Raw genomic sequence first — 15,065 nt, 5'->3', positions numbered from 1 at the left:
TTTGGAGGACCATGTCTTCTGGTTTAGATCATAGCCTGAGAAATCCAGATTTTTCTATCTCTACAGGCCAGCAGACTCCAGCTGCACAGTTTCTCAGAAAGAAGTATCACCTTCTCCTTCCAGAGGACAAATCTATTTGTACCTCCTATCTTAATCCCTTCTGTGCCTATGAAACAACTTTTTCTCTTGCCTTTCCATTTTTTTTACGGGCTCTGTCTCTTTGTCTTTGGAGCTGTTCCAGTTTCCTCTTTAAAGTTGCCTTCCTGTCTCAGCCCTCTCGAAATTCACAGATGGGAGAAGAGCAGGGTATATCTGCAGCCACCATTTCCTAATGACCTTCTCACGACTTCTTACTCTGCCTTCTGTCCCTGCATCAACAAAAACTGCTCTCTAAAAGGTCACCAATGACATTCTTATCAGCAAGTGTAGTGACCTTTTCTCAGTCTTCATCTCGCCTGACCTTTCTGAGTGTCTCATACCCTGGACCACCTCCCATGCCGCTTTTGGAAATCCATTTTTGCATCCATTATCCTGCAGTCTCCATGCTCTTTCCCTGTCCTGGTTATGGTTTTTCCTTCATTTCTTTGTTTCTGCTTCCTTCCCACTCTCCCTTACATATGAACATTTTTCAAATCATCTTTCTTATCCTTGGGGGATAGAGAATGGTTCTCTTCCTCCCTTATGACTATAAATGTGTCATTACAGATGACTCCAAATCTATAGCTAAAATCAAGTTCCACTTTTCTACTTAAATTCAACATGCCAAGAGAATATTTCTTCTTAGCCTCTTCATTTTGGCATCACCATGGTTAACATGACTTAATCTTTTGGGATTATCTTTAAAACTCTTCTATCTGCCTCACCCACCCATCCCAGAAATGAGTTTTTTTGGTCTTGACTCTGAAATATCTATCCCAGATTGGTGCTGGGCATCTCTTCACTGAGTGACCTCAAACCAACTTGACACTTCAGAGGCTCAGTTCCCTCACCATGTAGATGGCCGTGAACACACTGCAGGGGGTTGTGAGTGTCAACAGGCCTGTTGTTAAAGAAAGAGGAGCCGGCACAGAGTAGATGGTTCCCATTATAATTACTACTTTCTCTTTTCCATACCAAAAACACTTGGCCTTGCTCAAGCCTTCTCTTCCTCTTGCCTACATTTACTTCAGCAGTTATTCTGGCCAAGATTCTGCCCCCAAACTTTACTTTCCATGTCCATCTTACACCTTCCATTCTTAGTGCCTGAATTCGCAGATTCTTGCTCTCAGGATTTTCTTTATATTTCCTCTCCCTGCCTAGCACCACTTCCCTGAATTATACCCTTGCCAGCTGCCACATTATAGATGTATCATCTTAAACAAAACCACTGACCTTTCCTATGTTCATTTTCCTAATACCTATAATAAGCCTAGTTTATAGGATGGTTGTGAAGCCCATTTAAGATAGTAATTCTGATATTTTGTGTGCATATGACTTAACTGGGGAAGTGGACTGGAAAGCGGAGGGGGAAAACTTGTTTAAAGTTCAGGTTTCTGGGTCCTTAAATCAGAGATTCTAATTCAATAGGTCTGGGTCAGTCCCGGGAGTCTATTTTTCATAAGCTCTCTGTTTCTAGGATCACACCTTAGGCACCACTGAGATAAGTCAATGGATGTATTTTGAAAACCAGAACATATCTACTACCTTCATCCATCAACAAATAACTAGAGAGCACCTGCTAACTATTACTCAGTTGCAGGTGTGGGAACAGAACAGTGAAAAGGGCAGAAAAACAAATTCAATAGGGGAGAAAAGATAGTTAGCACCTTGTTGTGGATGTTATTGTTTTTCACAAGAATACCAAAAAACAAGCCAAACCTTGACAAAGAAAAATGTAGGCAAGCACAGAAATTCCAGAAATAAGTGCACAACCACATTTAAAAATCAAGCTCCAATGCTCTACTGTCCACCTTCTGTTAAAAATGATCTGTATAGGGCAGGCCACGGTGGCTCAGCAGGCAGAGTTCTTGCCTGCCATGCCAGAGACCCAGGTTCGATTCCCGGTGCCTGCCCATGCCAAAAAAAGATTTGTAAACACTGTAAACACCTCTCTCTCTCCTGTTGGAGAGTGATCTGCTTGAGGACAGGTGACAACAGTCTGTTCTGTGCCTCCAAGGACCACACCTGTACTTTGTACCTGGTCCATACTCAGCAGATGTCTGAATGGGTAATCTGTTCACACATTTGTCAGGTGGAAAGCAGCCCCATTGAATCTGGTTAAACAGATGACAGTGGTGAAAAAAAAATTTTTTTTTAAAGGCAATTACTAACTTATTTTTTAACTGGCTTATAAACAGGGATGTTGGCCATACAAAGTGGCAAGGGAGGAGAGAAGACAACAGACACACAGTACAATGCCTGCTATGGGCCAGTCGCTGGTTGCACACTCTCCTAACCAGACTCTCTGTAGCCATGTTTTGGCCTCAGGGCAAGAGGCCTCAAGGAGTATCTTAGAAGGCTGGAGGCAAATAATATAAACATCTGTAACGTGATATGAAAATATAGGTGCTTTCTAGCCTACTTTCATAAATGAGGGAAATTCTAACCTGTAGGCTAGATATTAGTAAAAACAAAGATAGCTTTCTCCCATTCAAGTTCATGTAACCCCAGAATTCTATCCATGGGCCCCTTTGGCCCCAAGTTCAATCTCTATTCCATTTGGAGGAACTTGGGCAAATGACTAAACAATTCAGCTTCAGAGAGCCTCCTTCTTGTGCTTTTTATAAAGTGACAGAGCTCTACAATCTCTTTCTGCTGTGCACTTCAAACTTTTCTCACTGCTAGACAAGAAAATATTTAGAAAGTCCAATTACCTGCTTCTCTGAGCCTGCCTGCTTTGCCTTATTGTCCACTAAGTGTACTGCCCTGGGATCTATTTTCCACTTGAGATAATTAACACATTTTAATTGGTCTTGTTTTAAAAAAGGTATCAGGGGTAGGAGGAAAATTATATATTAAAAAAAAAAAATGTGTCCAAAGTCGAAAAAATAAAAAGCAACAACAAAAAAAGAAAATTCCATATTCCAGACATGTCATATTAATATTTTAGTGTTTATACTTTGGACTGTAAAAAATGAGTCTGGGTATACACAGGCAAATATTTAGATACTTATTTTTAAAAAAAATATGAGATTTTATATACTCACAACCTATTTTCATGCTTAATATATTACAGACATCTGTCAAGAAATATTTTCATGCTTAATATATTACAGACATCTGTCAAGAAATATTGTTTTCAGTATAAATGGCTGAATTTCATTTTATAACTGTGTAAATTAATAAATTCTATTTTATAACTGTATAGTTTAACAAATTCCTATCAGACTTTAAAAAAAAAATTATTTTAGTAACATATATACAATCTAAAAAAAACCCTTTCAGCCCCAAATATATAATTCAGTGCTGTTAATCAAGTTCACAATGTAATTAGATTCTTAAGTTGTTTCTATTTTTATCCAAAATAAAAAAAATAGTTAACAGGAAGCAAGTATTTAATTTTCTAACTACCTACTAGTTGGGTGACCCTCAATTTCCTCAACCAAACATAAAAAAGGGGGCAATAGCAGTACCTGTCTCATAGGACTGCTGCGGGGAGGTTTAATGATATAGAGCAGGTAAATTGCTTGGCCCAGTGCTTCGTACACAATAAATGTGCAGTAAGCATTAGTCATAATTTATTTTTTTATTACTCTGTAGGATAAACTGCTAAGTGTGGAATTATTAGGTCAAAAGATTACTAGGTTCAACTTTGAACTGTATTGCCAAATTGTGACCCAGAAAGATTTTTCCCAACACAACAAATGCCAGAATCTATTTCCTTTAGCATACTTTTAAAATTTTTGCCATTTTGAAATATTAAATGTTACCACGATGGAAACCCCTGATACTGTGTCAAACATTAGGGACACCCAAATCAATAGGCCAAGTCCTTGATCTTGAGGCTTGCTCTTGTGAAGCGTATTTATGTAGCAGAGAGGCTTAGCCTACCTATAGGTACGCCTAAGAGTTACTTCCAGAGGACTTCTTTTGTTTCTCAGATGTGGCCTCTCTCTCTCTCTAAGCCAATTCTGCAAGCGAAACCATTGTCTTCCCCCCTGCAAAGGACATGACCCTGGCAGTGTGGGAGATGACTCCCATGGATGAGCCTGGTCAAGGCACCATGGGATCAACAATGTCATCCTGACCAGATTGGGAGAAGAAGTGTAATAAATTATCAGTGGCTGGGAGAGTACAAATAGAGTCAAGAGGCTACGCTGAAGGTCACTCTTATGCAAGCTTCAGTTAGACATTGGTACCTACCATAATTTGCCAACCCCCAACCAAAACCATTCCTGCCAATACTAAAGAACACCTGGGGCATTATATAAGATTCTACAAAGGTTCCATGCACTAGGGTAACTTTCTAGAAGCCTATAACCTCTAGATGGGTTCCTGGGCCAGATGAGTCCTGAAATGCAAAGTGGGAAGCGAGAACTGAAATAAAATAAAGTCTCAGTGGCTGAAAGATTTCAAACAGAGTCAAGAGGTAATCCTGGAAGTTATTCTTACTCATTATATAGATAATCCCTTTTTTGTTTATGGTGTATTGGAGTGGCTAGAGGGAAATACCTGAAACTGTTGAACTGTGTTCCACAGCCTTAATTTTTGAAGAACACTGTATAACTATATAGCTTTTGCAATGTGACTGTGTGATTGGGAAAACCCTGGGTCTGATACTCCTTTTATCCAGGGCATGGACAGATGAGTAAAAAATAATAATAATAACAATAATAAAGATTAAAACAAATAAATAATGGGGGAGATAAAGGGCAAAAATTGGGTAGATTGAAATACTGCGGGTCATTGAGAAGAAAGGGAAAGGGATATGTATTAGTTAGCATTCCCTAGAGAAACAGAATAAACAGGGAACACTGGCAAATATAAAATTTATAAAAGTGTCTCATATGACCGCAGGAACGCAGAGTCCAAAATCCGCAGGGCAGGCTGTGAAACCAATGATTCCAATAGAGGGTCTGGACGAACTCCACAGGAGAGGCTCACCAGCCAAAGCAGGAAGAGAGCGTGTCTCTTCTGAATCCTCCTTAAAAGGCTTCCAGTGATTAGGCTGAGCATCATTCATTGCAGAAGACACTCCTTTTGGCTGATTACAAATGGAATCAGCTGTGGATGCAGCTGACCTGATCATGATCTAATTCTATGAAATGTCCTCATTGCAACAGACACGCCAGCACTTTCCCAACCAGACAAACAGATACCACCACTTGGCCAAGTTGACACATGAAGCTGACCATGAAAATCCACCCCTTGTCAACTCGGCAGCTATATATATCACCTTAAACCATACCTAATTTCTAAATAAAAAACATTAAAACATACATTTTTTTCTTTCACCTAACAACACTCAACTGTCTTGTATACAACTGGAAACACAGTAACTCCCTCCAGAATAGGGCGCAAGTCCTTGGGTAATATTCATTCTTAAATTTGATGTTTTACAACTTAAATAGTATAACATGAACAAAACAGCATCACAGTCTTCGTTTCTGTAACTGATCATGTGGTTGTAGTTCATATTTATCACTACCTACTTACCCATTCCATGTTCCCTTTACCCTAAGCAAGCACTTCAGCTGGCCGTTGGTCTCTGCCTGGTGGGGTGACCCAAACTTTCATTCCTGAAGTTTCAGAGCCATTGGTAGTTTGTTGCATTGGGTTGTTGCAGTTTGCCATTGATTTTAATCACAGGGCGTGGTAGTACTAAAAGGCGCCCTAGGGGATCTCTTATATTCCAAGAAAAGTCTTCTTTACCTCCATTGTATAGTTGTAGTCCTATTTTCCCCTGACAGGGTCAATCACCCCAGACAATAATGCATTCCCCTTCTTGGATTGTTGATCCAGGGGCATGAGTAGCCTGTGAAGTGTGTTCCTTGATCAGAAGCAATGCTATGTGGAAAAGCATGACGATGGATAAGGCATTCTGTAAACCCATGGATGGTAGTTTTGGCAGAAGCACTGTATGCAGGGAAAGCAAACCCATATCCAGAATATGTGTCTATTCCAGTTAGAACAAATTGCTATCCCTTCCAAGAAGGGAGCAGTCCAATGTAATTAACCTGCCACCATGTAGCTGGCTGGTCACCTTGGGGAATGGTGTCACCTCAGAGGCTGAATGTGGGTCTTTGCTGCTGATAGATTGGGCATTCAGCAGTGGCTGCAGCCAGGTCAGCCTTGGTGAGTGGAAGTCCATGCTGCTGAGCCCATGCATAACCTCCATCCCTACCACCATGGCCACTTTGTTCTTGAGCCCATTGGGTAATGACAGGAGTTGCTGGGGAAAGAGGCTGACTGGTATCCACAAAACAGGTCATCTTATCCACTTGATTAGTAAAACCTTCCTCTGCTGAAGTCACCCTCTGGTGCACATTCACATGGGACACAAACATGTTCATGCTTTTAGCCCACTCAGAAAGGTCTATCCACATACTTCTTCCCCAGATATCTTTGTCACCGACTTTCCAATTGTGGTCTTTCCAAATCCCTGACCATGCAGCCAAACCATTAGCAACAGCCCATGAGTCAGTATACAAACACACCTCTGGCCAGTTTTCCTTCCAAGCAAAATGAACAACCAGGTGCATTGCTCGAAGTTCTGCCCACTGGGAGGATTTCCCCTCACCACTGTCCTTCAAGGACACCCCAGAAAGGGGTTATAGTGCTGCAGCTGTCCACTTCTGGGTGGTACCTGCATATCATGCTGAACCACCCATAAAGCAGGCCTGAGTTTTCTCTTTCTCAGTCAATTCACTGTAAGGAACTCCCCAAGAGGCCATAGCTCTGGTCTGCAAAACAAGATAATGTGGCAGGAGTGGAGACCAAGGGCACTTGGGCCACTTCCTCATGTAACTTACTTGTGCCTTCAGGACCTGCTCTGGCCCTATCTCGTATATACCTTTTCCATTTCACAACAGAGTGCTGCTGCGCATGCCCCATTTATGGCTTGGTGGGTCAGACAACACCTAGCTCATGATAGGCAACTCTCGGCTCCTGGTAACTTTGGTGGCTCATGGTTAAGTGCTCAATCTCTACTAAGGCCCAGTAGCAGGCCAAAAGCTGTTTCTCAAAAGGACAGTAGTTATCTGCAGCAGACGGTAAGGCTTTGCTCCAAAATCCAAAGTATTTGCCTTATGATTCTTCTATAGGGGCCTGCCAAAGGCTCCAGATAGCATCTCTATTTGCCACTGACACTTCCAGCACCATTGGATCTGCTGGATCATATGGCTCAAGTAGCAGAGCAGCTTGTACAGCAGCCTGGACCTGTCGCAGAGCCTCCTCTTATTCAGGTCCCCACTCAAAATTAGCAGTTTTTCTGTCACTCGAAAAAAAGGGCTGGAGTAGCACACCCAAATGAGGAATACATGGTCGCCAAAATCCAAAGGGACCAACTAGGCATTGTGCCTCTTTTTTGGTTGTAGGAGGGACCAGATGCAGCAATTTATCCTTCACCTTAGAAGGGATATCTCGACATGCCGCACACTACTGGACACCTAGAAATTTCACTGAGGTAGAAGGCCACTGTATTTTTGTTGGATTTATCTCCCATCCTCTGACATACAAATGCCTTATCAGTAAGTCTAGAGTAGATGCTACTTCTTGCTCACTAGGTCCTATCAACATGATATCATCAATATAATGGACCAGTGTGATGTCTTGTGGGCGGGAGAAATAATCAAGGTCCCTGCATACAAGATTATGACATAGGGCTGGAGTGTTGATATACCCCTGAGGTAGGACAGTGAAAGTATATTGCTGACCTTGCCAGCTGAAAGCAAACTGTTTCTAGTACTCCTTACTAATAACTATTGAGAAAAAAGCATTAGCCAGATCGATAGCTGCATACCAGGTACCAAGGGATGCACTGATTTGCTCAAGGAATGATACCACATCTGGAACAGCAGCTACAATTGGAGTTACCACCTGGTTGGGCTTCTGATAATCCACTGTCATCCTCCAAGACCCATCTGTTTTCTGCACAGGCCAAATAGGAAAGTTGAATGGGACGTGGTGGGAATCACCACCCCTGCATCCTTCAAATTCTTAACAGTGGCAGTAATCTCTACAATCCCTCCAGGAATCTGGTATTGATTCGGATTTACTATTTTGCTAGGTAGAGGCAGTTATAGTGGCTTCCACTTGGCCTTTCCCAGCATCATAGCCTTCACTGCACGAGTTAGAGAGCCAATGTGGGGATTCTGCCAGTTGCTCAGTATGTCTATACCAATCATACATTCTGGAACTGGGGAAATAACTACAGAATGAGTCCAGGGACCCACTGGACCCACTGTGAGACGGATGTTAGCTAAAACTTCATCAATCACCTGGCTTCCATAAGCCTCCACACTGACTGGTGGACCAGAATGATGCTTTGGGTCCCCTGGAATTAATGTCGCTTCTGAAGTAGTGTCTAATAATCCCTGAAATATCTAATCATTTCCTTTTTCCCAATGCACAGCTACCCTGATAAAAGGCTGTCAGTCTCCTTGGGGAAGGCTTGGAGGAAGATTAACAGTATAAATGTGTGGCAGTGTAACAGAGTTCTTCCCAAAAGGGACCTGGCCACCCCTTCATTCAAGGGGCTCTGGGTCTATAAACTGTGTCAAGTCTGGAAATTGATTAAGGGGCCATGACTCTGTCTTTTTGTAATTCAGGTTAGACTTCTGTTCACTTGACCTAGAACTCTTTTGTTTATACAGCTCAAACAATAATTCAGCAGACTGCCCTTCTACTGTATTTCTAGGTACCCTATGATTCACTAGCCAATGCTACAAATCTCTGCGAGTCATATAATTTTGACGCCTGCTTTGAGTATGCTGTCTATTATAATAACCATGTCTACCTTGTCTTTGGTGATTAAGTGCTGCCACCTGGCTTCTGACAACTCGGAATCCCGTCATCCCCATTGTGTTTAAGGATTCCAGCTCAGTGACAGCAGTTCCTACAGTAATATCTGACCTACAGAGAAGTGCAACTACAGAGCTCTTCAGGGACGATGGCACTAGTCTCACAAATTATTTCTCACTGTTCTGGTAAAAGGTGCATCCTCCGGACATTCCTGGGGTGTAAGAGCAGCCTTTGCATGATAAATCCACTCTAACATACAATCTGTCTAAGCCCCTGGATACCCTCATCTACATTATATCAGGGCAGTTCTGGCATTTCAACCTCAGGTAATGTTGGCCACCTTTATTCCATGTTTCAACCAACCATCCAAACAAACTGTTAATATCTTTTCTAATCCCTCAAGCTGTAACACTGAATAGAGAATCTCCGCTTAGTGGGGCCATATCAATAAATTCAGCCTGATCCAGCCTTATATTCCTCCCACCATAATCCCACAATCTTAAAATCCATTGCCACACATAGTCCCCTGATTTATGTCAATATAAATTGGAAAACTCACACATTTCTTTTGGAGTATAACGTACCTCCTCATGTGTGGTAATTTGTACCTCACCTTTAGGGGCCTGTCGGGACTTTAGTCTAGTAATAGGTCTGGAAGAAATGAGAGGTTGTGGGGGTGGGTCATGAAAAGAATTAGAAGTATCTTCCAAGCCATTTGCTTCAGGGCCTTCACTTGCAGTTTCATCTGGTGAAACAGGATTAATCACTCTAGGGCTAATCACTCTAGGTTGGGTGGCCAACTCCTCAAGGCAGGCTAGAGGTGGGGTGGCTATGTCCTCACGGCAAAGTAATACAGAGTTATCTAGAGAACACTCAGCATGACCTAGGGTTTCAACCTCACCCCTGACATCATTATCAATCCATATGTCACCATTCCATTTTTCAGGCTCCCACTCCTTTCCAATCAATGCCCTCACTTTAACGGCAGACACCATGCAACATTGAGATTTCAGTTTATGCTGTAAAGTTGCTACTATAACAATAAGATTCTCAGTCTGATTTTCAGAGATCTCAAGTCTAAGGAAAATAAGATTTTCCTTCAAGATTCTCATAGAAATGTCTACATCTGTCAGATGGCGCTTAAGCTTCTCATTTGAAGCTTTAAGCCCATCCCTTTCACTCCTTAATGCAGCCAGTGTACCTAACAATAACCAACCAATATCTCTATAATTACTATTTCCACAAAACTCCATAAAGGTGTCAAAAACATTATCCCCCAGAGCCTGACTTTGTTCAAGTGAAGCATTAGGAGAATCGAATGGTGATATTTTGACTATTTCTTCTGCCAACTCACTCCATGGATTGGGAGTGTCATTCTGATTATGAGGATCAGAGTCCTTAGTGACTTTGAGCCCAGTCAGAGTAGAAAACTATTCATAAAACCCATTTTTAAGATTCTGTTTCTTAAGAACCACTCCTGGTACCAAGATGTATTAGTTAGGGTTCTCTAGAGGAACAGAATCAACAGGGAACACTGGCAAATATAAAATTTATAAAAGTGTCTCATGTGGCCGTGGGAACGCAGAGCCAAAATCTGCAGGGCAGGCTGTGAAGCCGACGATTCTGATGGAGGGTCTGGATGAATTCCACAAGAGAGGCTCACCAGCAGAAGCAGGAAGAGAGCCTGTCTCTTCTGAATCCTCCTTAAAAGGCTTCCAGTGATTAGGCTGAGCATCACTCATTGTAGAAGATACTCCTCTTGGCTGATTACAAATGGAATCAGCTGTGGATACAGCGGATGTGATCATGATCTAATTCTATGAAATGTCCTCATTGCAACAGACAGGCCAGCACTTGCCCAACCTAACAGGTACAGCACTTGGCCAACTTGACACATGAAGCTGACCATGACAGGATATGAGATGTATGAGTTCTTTTTTGTTGCTGTTTTATTTCTTTTGCTGGATTGATGCACATGTTCTAAAAATGATCACAGTGAGTATATAACTATGTGTTGATATTGTGAACCACAGATTATATAATATGGTTGAACTATATGTGTGTGGCTATTTCTCAATAGAAATATTTTATAAAAGTTTTTGATTTTGGTAAAGTCTAATTTATCTGTTTGTGTTGTTGTTGCTCATGTTTTTGCGTCCTCTCTTGGAAGCCATTGCTAAACCTAGGGTAATGAAAATTTGCATCAATGTTTTCTTCTAAGAATTTTATAGTTTTAGCTCTTACATTTAAGTCTTTTATCCATTTTGAGTCAATTATTGTATATGGTGTGTCTTAGAAGATCCACATTCATTCTTTGTATGTGGGTATCCAGTCATCCAGCCACTATTTCTTGAAGAGACAAGTCTACCCCATTGAATAGTCTTGGCACCATTATCAAAGATCAATTATCATAGATGTATGGGTTTATTTCTGGACTCTCAATTCTATTACTTTGATCTATATGTCTATCTTTATATCATTTGTCCACTTTTGTTAATAGTGTTGATTTTCTTCCTACTACATCAAAATGCACGCCTATATGGACACCAACCTTGTAGAAATGATTGGCTCTTCAAAACAGAATCGTCATTGACTTACTTTGCACAATGCTTTGGGTTTAGGTATATATTTTATAATCTTGGAATAAGGAAAGCCATTGTAAACAGGACTCAATCCAAATGTTTAATATGAGAGATTTTAAGTTTATTTTTTGTTCCTAACACCTGGGCAATATATGCTATTTAGTTCAACCAGAATTACTGATCATGTGCTATGTGTTGAGCACCAGCTCAGAGAAGACAGTGTTTGAAGTAGATTAGCACAGATAGTAGCTCCTCTCTTCACAAATGGTGTCAGACTACTCTTGGGTGGGAGACCTAAAATTGGCCAATTACAGCAGAGTTGGAAGAAAGCTGTTAGAGAGACCAAGGGTATCTCAAAAAGGGTTTTTACTGCCAAAGAAGACATGTAACATATGCAAAACCATGGCTTAACACTCCTATCAGCTATAACTAAGCTTTTTATGGGCATGACACACATTCACTTGTCCTGGCACTCACCCTACCCCCACCCCTGCCTTTTGTATGTTGTGTACTGCATGAAATAATGAATGAATAGATGATTGCCAGCAGTACCTGATTTAACATACGTGTGGCTCAGAATTGGCCCTTGCTCTGTCTGCCTACATCAGTGGACTTGGTGTTCTGAGGACAGAGACTATCAGGGTAATTGGCTTTGCACCACGGATCATGCAAAAAGGCCTAATTGATGATGACATTTCAGTAGCCAACAACTTTTGAAGTCAGGAGGGATTTTTTTTTAAGTATCATTTTTATGTTTAATGAAACATTCAATCCTCCTCTTTAAGAGTTTTATTTTCTAATTTTGCCAAACTGCATTTCTAGTTTTTTCATGTTGCTTGTCTCTTGGTGACAGTTTCAGGCATTTTCCCAAATGCTAATGATACAAAGGATGAACGATAGCACTGGTAAATTGCTGTGGAGCCATGCTTTTGAAAAGATAAAAAGAAGAAGAAATGAGACTTTTCTAGCTTCTGCTCAATTTCAATGACACATTTCTTATTAGCTGCCTTTGTTTTTACTCTGTGGGTATTTAAATTTTAGCACACTGAGTAATTTCTCCCAGAGAATTACCAATGGAGCATCCTTCAACTATGGCAAATAGCATTTTTTTTTCATATGAAATAGATTACATTATTGCTCCAGAATAACTGAAAACAGCATTGAATTATTGACTGGTTTCTCAAAGTAGCTTTTACTAGCAGGGAACATGGAAAAGGGAGAATAACTGGAGAAGGCCCATTCTTAGTTCTAGACTTCATTTCTAGCATCTTTATGGATCTCTCCTGCTCTCCTTTAATCCATAATCTACATTGCTATCATAGTGTGTTTTTAAATGCACATCTGATTATGTCACTCTCCTGCAAATGCCTTGTAATGGCTCCCCTTCGCCCTTAGCTTAAAATGCAAACTTCTTATCTCTTCAGATTCAGCTACTTTCTGCTCTTTGTGCTCCAACTATACAGAACTAATGCCCATTATTGTCTTCAAAGTGTGTACTGGTTGGAACCTAGGAGATTCTCTCTCTGTCTTACCTCAGTCAGCTCATCTTGCATTCCTTTAAATCCTATTCATCATTCAGACTTCCACTTGTACGTCACTTATTCCAGGCAGTCTTCCCTAATGCTTTGCTGGGTTAGGTGCCCCACTCTTTGGTTCTATAGTTCCATGTCTTCCCATACCATAACCAGTTGTATTAGTTAGGGCTCACTAGAGAAAGAGAATCAAGAGGAAATATTTGTAAATATAAAATTTATACAAGTGTCTCACATGACCGCAGGAACACAGAGTCCAAAATCTGCAGGGCAGGCTGTGAAACTGATGACTACGACAGAGCATCTGGATGAACTCCACAGGAGAGGCTTGCCAGCCAAAGCAGGAAGAGAGCGTGTCTCTTCTGAATCCTCCTTAAAAGGCTTCCAGTGATTAGGCTGAGCATCATTCATTGCAGAAGACACTCCTTTTGGCTGATTACAAATGGAATCAGCTGTGGATGCAGTTGACCTGATCATAATCTAATTCTATGAAATATCCTCATAGCAACAGACAGGCCAGCACTTGCCCAACCAAAGAGGTATCACTACTTGGTCAAGTTGACACATGAACCTGACCTTGATAGTCCACCCCCTGTCAACTTGGCAGCTATATTCATCACCTTAAACCATACCTAATTTCTAAATAAAAAACAGTAAAAGACACATTTTTTTTCCTCACCTAACAATACTCAACTGTCCTGCATATAACTGGAAACACATTAAATCTCTCCAGAATAGGGTGTAAGTCCTTGGGTAACATTCATTCTTAAACCTGATGTCTTACAACTTAACTAGTATAACAGAACAAAACAGCATTACAGTCCTCATTTCTGTAACTGATCACATGGCCATGGCTCATATTTATCACTACCTTCTTCCACTACCCATTCTATGCTCCCTTTATATCAGCAAGCACTTCAGCTGGCCATGGTTCTTTGCCTGGTGGGGTGACCCAAACCTTCATCCCTGAACTTTCAGAGCCATTAGTAGTCCTGCCTGGATTGGGTTGTTATAGTTTTCCATTGATTTTAATCACAGGGCACAGTAGTACTAAAAGGTGCCCTAGGGGATCTCCTATATTCCAGGAAAACTCTTCTTTACTTCCATTGTTTAGTTACAGTCTATTTGCCCCGGAATGTCAGGGCCAATCACCCAGGCCAGTAATGTAATCCCCTCTTGGCTTGTTGATCCAGGGCATGAGTAGCCCAAAGTGACCAGGTGGCAGTCTTATATTCCAGTTCAATGGAATCATAGTTGTTTCTTCTGGTGGAAGCACTCCCCCTTTTGGAACTAAAACTTGTAGACCAGCAGAGCTCAGGGTCACAAAGACAGGAAGCAAAAATTTTCCTAGTGGATCACTACGGGTAATAGTGAGTGGTGCCACTCCCACTTCCATCCCTTGGTTCCTGGAACCATGGATCCTGCCTATGGGAGAAACAGCACAATACAGCGGACGCTGATTCAGAGCATAGACAGCTTTTTAGAGAACATTAACCCAGCCCTTCAAGGTAATGCCACCTAGTTGGAACTGTAATTGAGTTTTCAAAAGGCCAATCCACCCTTCTATCAATCCAGCTGCTTCTGGATGATGGGGAACATGGTAAGAGCAGAGAATTCCATGACCATGTGCCCATACCCACACTTCATTTGCTGTGAAGTGTGTTCCCTGATCAGAAGCAATGCTGTGTGGAATACCATGATGATGGATAAGGCATTCTGTAAGCTCACAGATGGTAGTTTTGGCAGAAGCACTGTATGCAGGGAAAGCAAACCCATATCCAGAATATGTGTCTATTCCAGTTAGAACAAATTGCTATCCCTTCCAAGAAGGGAGCAGTCCAATGTAATTAACCTGCCACCATGTAGCTGGCTGGTCACCTTGGGGAATGGTGTCACCTCAGGGGCTGAATGTGGGTCTTTGCTGCTGATAGATTGGGCATTCAGCAGTGGCTGCAGCCAGGTCAGCCTTGGTGAGTGGAAGTCCATGCTGCTGAGCCCATGCATAACCTCC

General features: G+C 41.5%; 1 long non-coding RNA gene across 1 annotated transcript in view; it reads right to left on the bottom strand.

Moving 5' to 3' along the window:
• The window catches only part of LOC143664999 (uncharacterized), a 131,703-nt gene extending 118,478 nt beyond the window's left edge, over positions 1-13,225 (bottom strand). The window contains exon 1 of the long non-coding RNA XR_013166707.1: positions 13,055-13,225. This is a non-coding gene — a long non-coding RNA (uncharacterized LOC143664999). The remainder of the gene's footprint in view (positions 1-13,054) is intronic.
• Between the last annotated feature and the right edge of the window lie 1,840 nt (positions 13,226-15,065).

The sequence above is a fragment of the Tamandua tetradactyla genome, chromosome 20, assembly GCF_023851605.1.
Source record: "Tamandua tetradactyla isolate mTamTet1 chromosome 20, mTamTet1.pri, whole genome shotgun sequence".
NCBI lineage: Eukaryota > Metazoa > Chordata > Mammalia > Pilosa > Myrmecophagidae > Tamandua > Tamandua tetradactyla.
The sequence above is the reverse complement of the archived record's forward strand: the minus strand, read 5'-3'. Positions and strand labels throughout refer to the sequence as shown.